The following is an 8876-nucleotide window of genomic DNA, read 5'->3' as shown; positions in this document are numbered from 1 at the left end:
TTCCTCGTTGGTGGCATAACAGTATACTAGTTTTACAATTTTATTGTCAAATAAGCGTTCTGAAAATAATACCGTTTTTAATTATTCTATATTTTTCACATTTATTTAAATTACCATTGTGAAATTAAAATGTTTATGTTCCGTTATTTAAAGTAGTTATAATAAGAATAAAAATGTAAAAGGGAAGGAAAAAAAAAAAAAATTGCATCGGCCGGGAATCGAACCCGGGCCGCCCGCGTGGCAGGCGAGCATTCTACCACTGAACCACCGATACTTGATGATATTTATTTTTATTATTATATTTAATGTTAGATGAATCGCATGATTTGTTGTAATTTTAGAAATAATTCTAAAATATCTGTTAAAAATTATCATACATATGCTAACGAGAGTTTTCAACCAAAGAGGAACACTTAGTTATAACTAGATATCCCGCTTTTGCAAATATAAAATCGGGCCGCTATATATTTTCACTATTTCCACTTTAATTTAGGATTAAAAATCTGAAATTTTTTTCTGGCTTCCAAATATAACACCAGGGGGTTCACATCAGTTTGACACACACACAGGGTACTGAGCTGCATATCATTATTCTTGTCTTTCTTGGTGATCTATTCTACTCTTTCTCTCTTGAGGTAACTGAGAAATTTTTTTTTTTTTTTAAATGATTTTCGCAGGGTAATTAAGTGTGTTGTTTCAGTAGTACAAATTAATCTACTATAATAAAAAAAAAAAAAAAAAAACTAATGTTTGTTATGAACCAGCAATAGTTTCTTGAAAGCGTGATCTACCAATCTCATATCAATCATGATTTTGTTGTTCCATTCTGAAACCACGCTATTTAAAATGTCTAATTGTCTAAAACATATGTATAAAGGTCACTGAACACTGTGCAAATTACACCACGCAACAAAGCTACACGATAGCTGAATAAATCGATTCAGCATTATTCATTGAACTACAGGAAACAAGTTTTACCATACAAGAAACAACAGCACCGAAGGGAAATGACATGAGCTTCAGTAGATACCATCAAATTTTAGTTCTACTTTCGTGTCTTTGTAATAGTACAGGTTGTGAAGCATGAAAGCGGGTTTTTTTTCGAAAAGCAGGATGAATTGTCATTATAGTCATCATATCAATTGCGGAATCTCAAGAATCCCTTCAATTTTCTAAAAGAAAAAAATATAAAAAAATAAAATGAAAATTATGGCGGCATGAATCTGCTGCGGAAGAAAATAGTCCACTTGAATATAAATTGTTACTTGAAAAGTTTTACATAAAATCAACATCCCGCTCTTATAAAAATGTTTTTATTATTAAAATCATTTATGCTAGAAATATATATAATCGGTCCACTGCTTGTTTATACTGAGCACGACTACTCCGTAAGAAAAGTTTACGTTAATTATTTTGACAATGAATACAATCATTAACTGTATTTAGCAGTTAAGGAGCTTGAACTAAGGCCACTCAAAGCGCGTGTGATTGTGTAGCCTTGCGTATAACCACTTGGCTACGTCGGTACTTAAAAAAATTGTGCTTGTTTGTACTCTGGCGAAACCATCAGCTCAGAGGAATTTATAATAAATTATGAGCACAATCGTTAATCGTATTTAGCAGTCATGCGGAGCTTGAACAACAGTCCACTCAAAGAGTCTGCGCGGGTAGCACAGTGGTATACCACACCGGGTAGAAAACGCCTGGGTTCGAATCCCGTCGATGACGCGAGGAACTTTAATGGGCTTTTTTCACTCCGTGGCTGAGTTAGTTGGTCTCAGGCATAGATAGCAAGGTTTTTTCTCCCCAGTACTGGGGGTTTTTCGTCCAGCAAAACAGGCAAATCAACCATAGAACATACGCAATTTACAGACACAGAATACGGGTTAATGTATTTAATTACGGGCAACTCTAAAATAATAATAATAATAAAATAGTCCACTCAAAGAGCGTGTGCTACTACCCTCTCGCTCCTGACTACTCGCCTATGTAAGGCATCAAAAAAAAAAAAAAAAAAAAAAAAATTACATCGGCTGGAAATCGAATCCTGGACACCTGTGTGGCAAATGAGCATTCTCTCACTGGACCACTGATGACTATATACTGATAAGGAATACCAAAATGAATATAATAATTGATTTCGATTTTAAATCCCTGGGAATGAGACATAGCCACTAACTCGGAATCTCTTTATTTCGCATTTATTATTGTTTAAGTTATCCTTTGAGGTCGAATTCAATAGAGAAGATGGAAGCAGGAAAAAGTCAAAGTTAGACCGATGTGGCTACATGACTGAGTGCAACTAAATCCGAAACTCGTACACTGTCTCTCAAATACATATCCGAGGCAGTTCTTGTAGAGCCTTCATGCAAGATAATTATTACGTGGTCCTAACTGAAGCGTCATAGTGATTTCACAGTACACAATCTGCTTCACTGCTTGCTGCATTGATATCAGAGCTTGTATCCAGGAACTGTCGCTGGAAGGTTTTATGAGAGGAGTCTTCATGTGGAGACTCCTCTCATAAATCTGAATGTATTCCCTTGATCCTTCTACTTAAGAATGAAGGATCAGGAGCACAAAATAGCCTATTTGAAGCGGTGCCAGCAACATATTGACTGAAACTTAGGCCACTGTGCCCTTCCCTATAACGTCCAAATTTCAATGCAATTCAAGACGTACTTTCGTGGAAGGAAAGGTAACAAGGTTCTACCCTACAGAAAACACGTTTGGAAGTGGTGAGCCAGATTCATTGTTGGTAGCGTTACAGTGAACTTGTTCCATGAAGAACTTTCATTGCTGTAGGATATTGAGATGAGATGAGTTCCTGGATCCTTTTGTTCGATCTTTTTAACAGCAGTTGTTCAGACGTACTTTTCATAGAAAATAATGCATGTCCTCCCAGATTTCCAGATTTATCATTATTATTGTTATTAGCCATATGGTGCAAGAAAACCCGAGGCTTATGCTGTGCCAGCCAAAAAAATTCCCGAGTTAACCTGAGAGAGAGAGAGAGAGAGAGAGAGAGAGAGAGAGAGAGAGAGAGAGAGAGAGAGAGAGAGAGAGAGAGAGAGAGAGAGAGAAGGGAATCACCAAAGAAGAGAAGAATGATTATATCCAGCTCAGGACCCTGGTTGTGCCAAGCCCATACCCACCAGATGTGAGCCCCTGGGGTTAAATGATAGTGAATCAATACTTTCAGAGGGAAGGTGTATCCCATGTGCAATTCTTAGTTGTTACAATTAAGACTAACAATTAAGTTAATTACAGACTAACTTAATTGTTAGTCTGTAATTAATTGTATACTTTTTTTGCTGGTGATTATTATTATTATTATTAGCTATATGGTGCAAGGAAACCTGAGGCTTATGCTGCACCAGCCAAAAATAAATTTCCAAGGTTACCCTCAGAGAGAGAGAGAGAATCATCAAGAAAGAGATGAATGATGATATCCAGCTCAGGACTCTGGGTGTGCCAAGCCCATACTCACCAGATGTGAGCCCCTATAACTGACTATAGAAAACATATATACAACAGCATAAGAACTAACTTCAAAAGTCAACAGAACAGGTGCCAAAGAGAAAACAAAACTAAATGTGCCTAAATCAGTAGTGTAGGCAAGTGACCTTCTAGTGGAGAGAAAAAAAAAAAAAAAAAAAACAAGGGGAAGTTAAATTCATGACAAACACAATCCAGCACAGATAAGATTAAGCAAGCAACAAAGCAGCAATAAAAAGTGTTGAAAAATTTATGAAGATGAAAAAAACCAATATAAGAAAACAGCCTTTCAATAAGCATTCATAAAACTAATGGCTCAAGAGAAATGAGACAAAGTAAAGAACTTTTTACTCTCTTGCTTTTTTGTAAAAAGCAAGGGAGGTATAGAAATTTTGGTATAGAAATAATGGCTCACAAGAAGTATTTCCATAGAAATATTTCTTGTGAGCCACTAATTCTACAAATGCGTACTGAGAAATTGTTCTCCTCCCATATTAACCCCTTTCACCCCCACAAAACTTCACTCTTCTTTTCTCCCGTGCCTGCCGCTCACCTTCTTATCCACACTGAGCTGCATTTATCACAAATCACTAGGCTATGCAGTATATTGAGAGAGAGAGAGAGAGAGAGAGAGAGTGCAAACCATACTTCTTGAAATTATTCCTCCTTGTAAACAACAGTAATGATGTATTTCAATAATAATAATTATTCATGGTATAGTTAAATACTAAGATCTCCATAGCACAGTGGGCAGGAGTGGGAGTGCAATAGCACATGCTCTTTGAGTAGACCGGGATTCAAGCCCCTGACTGCTAAATATGGTTGATCTTCCAACCTGCACTGGACCAGCATGGCAGATTATGTTCCATTTCCCTCAATATGACTTGTTTAGGGGTCCTTCATCCATGATCTGTAATGGACAATTTTTATGCAGACACAGCTTTGCGTTTTCCTTTTTTCTCATTACCAACTGGGATTTGAGTTGCTTCTATCCAGTGAGCACGGTGAGCTTGTACTATCCAAACTCCAGGGTTGATAGTATCGCCTCTTATTGTACCCGGTGGAACAAAATCTCTACCTCATGTGCCTGGGAAGTCACTCCATTCTTTAAGCTCTCGTTTTTTTCAGACCAGGTAGCCAGTGTCCATTGATGTCTGCTATGGGTTGAGTAAATCCCACTGGAGTTCTAGGCCACAATCTAAACTTTTTGGGAATCTCCCATGTCCCAATTTTTTTGTAATCATAATGCTGTTCATATTGTCCAGAATGAAAGCTCAAAGACATAATTTATATATATACTAATAATAATGGACACAGGTCTACTGGAAATTTAAAGGACACTGACTACCTTACACCACTACAACCAGCTGCTGAGATGGTATCAGCTGGTTTCTACCTCGTGATTAAGTCTTGGGCAGCCTTGATCACAAGATTGCTGGCACCCACTGATATTGCACTCTCAAAACGGACCAAAGATGTACATATGTGCGGACTCACGTCCATCTTTGGACCACTAGAACAGTAAAAGTTGGCCAACCTCCTCGCGGATTGAGGCCAATCAACACAGAAAGATTACACATCATTATTATTATTATTGGCCATATGGTGCAAGGAAGCCTGAGGCTTATGCTGCAACAGTAAAAAAAAACAAAACAATTTCTGAATTACGCTGAGAGAGAGAGAGAGAGAGAGAGAGAAAGAGAGAGAGAGAGAGAGAGAGAGAGAGAGAGAGAGAGAGAGAGAGAGAGAGAGAGAGAGAGAGAGAGAGAGAGAGAGAGAGGAAAACAAGTCAGAAGTAGAAAGGAATCACCATGAAAGAGAAGAATGATGATATCCAGCTCAGGACCCTGGGTGTGCCAAGGCCATACAAGATGTGAGTCCCCTTGAAAACATTCCACTCGTATGCTGGCCTTATATATATAATACAGAGTCCTTGTAACATCTGAGTTCACTGCAGAGTAGAACTGTAGTTCTAGATGCCTCCCCACAACGGATATGCACATACATACACTGTGCTGTCACTTTATTAGGTACACCGCTACTGTGCACACAAATGGTTTGTCCCACAACGTTGCAAGTCACATTACCACACTTGTGGATAAAATGCAGCAGAACAACCTTTCTAGTTAAGCGTACAAACCGTAGCAAGAATGGGGAAAAGGAGTGATCTAACGGAATTCGAACGTAGCATGGTAGTAGGTGCAAGACATGCTGGACAATGCATCTCCGAAACGGCAGTTCTCCTGAACATTTTCACGCACCACACTTTCAAGGGTGTATCGAGAATGGCGCAACGAACAGAAAACATCCTCTGAACTGCACTCCTGTGGAAGAAAATCGTTTGTTGATGTCAGAGGAGAATGGCTAGAATTGTGAAAGCAAACAGATGGGCCACAATGTTGCACATCAGGTCAGAATACAACCTTGGTGCGCAGAACAAAATATCGCAACCGACCACTAGTCGCACTTTGTCGCGAATGGGCCATATCGCGTACCTTTGTTATCAATGAAGAACAAGAGAGCATGCCTCCTGTGGGCACAGCAACACCAGCACTGGACTATCGAAGATTGGAAAACAGTCGTTTGGTCTGACGATTCGAAGTTTCTGGTGCATCATGTTGATGGGAGGCTCATAATTTGGCGAAAACAACATGAATCCATGGACCCGTCATGTCTGACGACTACTGTGCAAGGTGGTGGGGGCAGTGTTGTGGTGTGGGGAATGTTTTCTTGGCACACGTTGGGTCCATTGATACCCATAGATTCACATCTGATTGCCACGTCGTACCCAGAAAACGATTCGATGCTTATGTAAACAGACCTTCGTAGTTAACGAATGATAACTTCACGAGCTGATTGATTTGTGCTGAAAAGACAATTCAAAAGCGCATTTAAAATGCAAATTATTCTTGCTGGCTGGTTGTTGTTGTAGCGTTTTAGGCGTATTAGCAACTCATGCGATATTGGTTAAGAAAAACCGAAAAGCAAATTTTCTGACATTAAAAACCATGTACTTCGACTGAGACCGGCAAACTGAACCACAAAGTATTCTTGCATTTTCGTATATGATGAAAATCGGAAATAAATAGCTGCTCTTCTTATTCTTCTGCTTCTTAAAATCACAAACTAACACCTTGTCATCACAATATACAAACCGTCGGTAATCTAGAAAGTTGATGTATCACAATTTAAATTGGTTACATGATGACAAGCCCTCGTGGGTGGGTAGAATCGCAACCTCCCCACACCAGGTAAAAAAGACTTGAGTTCGAGACCCCGTCAATGACTTGAGAAATTTTTATGGGCCTCTAAAAACGTACAAACTTGAAACTATTATATTAATAATATTAAAGACACAATATGGTCGCTATAGCCCTTTTGCCAAAGCCTTCAACAACAACCGCAACCCAACTTAGAGTGTCGAAGCGTCCTTTGAAGTCAATAAAAATTGCAGTCTTAGCTGTTGCTAGAGTTTTTTTGCTATTGTAGCGACATGCAGCATGGCATCCTGTATTCCACAGCTCTGTTTAGAACAATATTATATGCAGTGGTGAAACGACGCTCAATCAAGTGTTCATAATTTTAAAATTGGCAGTTTTGTCAGGGCTCTTAGGGAATAAGCCAACTAAAGCGATCTTCTACTACGGGGGAGAAATACGTCTTCATGGAGGCAAGATTATGTAGTAATAGAAGGATGATTACCTTGATGTTCCAAAATTTCCCATAAGTCCCAGCTGAGGATTCTTTTCATGTTTTAATTTCTGGACAGCGCTTGCAATTTCCTCACCTGCGAAGTCTGGCCTCAGTATGAATGGGTGCATATTTGGCTGTCTATTCCCTGATATGGCAGTGAAGAGGGAGTTCGTTGGTACTGGGTATTACACTGTTTAGAAAGGCATTTAAGGTAGCGTTTCGCGTGACTGTGTCAGCAGATCAATCCTATTGAACACTGTAGTAGATTTTTGTGGCTTTATCTTGTTACGTGTGATCTTATAAATTATCTTAAAAGGACAGAAAAAAACAAAGTCGAAAAACTGCCAGGGTCGACCGAGATCTGACATTAATCCTGTGGAACATCTTTGGAACGAAATGGAACTCTAGCAAGGGCTCAATCACTATATTCCACTTCTGCATCTGAATTCGCGACTGCAGTTAAGGAGGAGTGGTTACAATTTACTTCTGCTACAACGAGGGGGTGGAAAGTGTTTCACGAGCATTATACATGTCCCCTGTCCCCCATGTGGAGTGGCCTTTGTTTGATTTTCGACCTCGAGTGAAGGAATTCTAGTCTTCTTCAATCGAAGCTGTAAGTCGATCTCAAGAGGGAGTATAGGTATTCTCTGTGAGCTATGTTTCTTTTTTTTTTTTCAGTCTCTAAATAGAATCTAGAGGCCCGACGTAACTAAATGGTCAACCCCGAGAGTGCAATAGCTTACTCATTTGAGTGGAGCTGGTTCAAGTCTGCATGCGGTCAACGATTATATTTATTGTCGAACTGATTAATTATAAAATCTTCTGATCTAGTGGTTATGCTGGAGTTTAGACATAACTTTTTTTTTTTTTTTGTATACAGATAAATTCACAAAACAGATATGAGCGACAAGCTCCGGTTTTGTTAAAAGAATAATATGTACAGTATGTGGGCACGGGCAAAAACGTGAGTCTATATCTCTTAATTGTCCATTAAAACTTGTTTTCTTCAAAACGTGCTGGTGTACAAATAAGTAAGCTGCTCTATATTTAACCCTAGGGGCTCACATCTGGTGAGTATGGGCTTGGCACACCCAGGGTCCTGAGCTGGATATCATCATTCTTCTCTTTCTTGGTGATTCCCTTCTAATTCTCTCTCTTAGGGTAACTCTGGAATTTTTTTTTTTTTTTTTTGGCTGGTGCAGCATAAGCTTCAGGCTTTCTTGCACCATATAGCTAATAACAATATTTGGTAATTTATGTATATTCTTTGCAAGTGTATTCTTTGAACTCCTGAAAATTTCATCGTGCTGTATTTTTATCGACACTTCATTACGTATTCTGCCGATAAGTTTAATTTTAGCTCTTTTTTACAGATTAATTTTATGGGAGGCTGGCAACCCTTTTCCAATTATTTATTTTTTCCATAATAATAATAATAATAATAAAGGAATTTTGCTTAGGATACTAAATTACTGCTTTCTTCCCGAGTTTATCTTTATAAAATTATTAGAGTGTGTAGTCTGACTATTAACAATTTAGGAATTTATTAATAGTGATAAATAATGCATTGTTTATAATAATTTATAAAATTTAAATATACAGTATATCTTATTTAGTTTAACTACTGGTTATTGATGATAACCATAGTTTTTAACTAATATTTCTTTCAGATGGCGTCACCATCT

At 38.3% G+C, this 8876-nt stretch overlaps 1 non-coding gene across 1 annotated transcript; it reads right to left on the bottom strand.

Annotated features, from left to right (window-relative positions):
• Positions 1-203: 203 nt before the first annotated feature.
• On the bottom strand, positions 204-274 carry TRNAG-GCC (transfer RNA glycine (anticodon GCC)). Its single transcript has one exon. It is a non-coding gene; the product is annotated as a tRNA-Gly (tRNA).
• Positions 275-8876: the final 8602 nt, after the last annotated feature.

The sequence above is a fragment of the Mastigoproctus giganteus genome, chromosome 6 (assembly GCF_048544385.1).
Source record: "Mastigoproctus giganteus isolate SK-2022 chromosome 6, ASM4854438v1, whole genome shotgun sequence".
NCBI classification, from domain to species: Eukaryota; Metazoa; Arthropoda; class Arachnida; order Uropygi; family Thelyphonidae; genus Mastigoproctus; species Mastigoproctus giganteus.
This window is presented reverse-complemented; position numbering and strand designations above follow the sequence as displayed.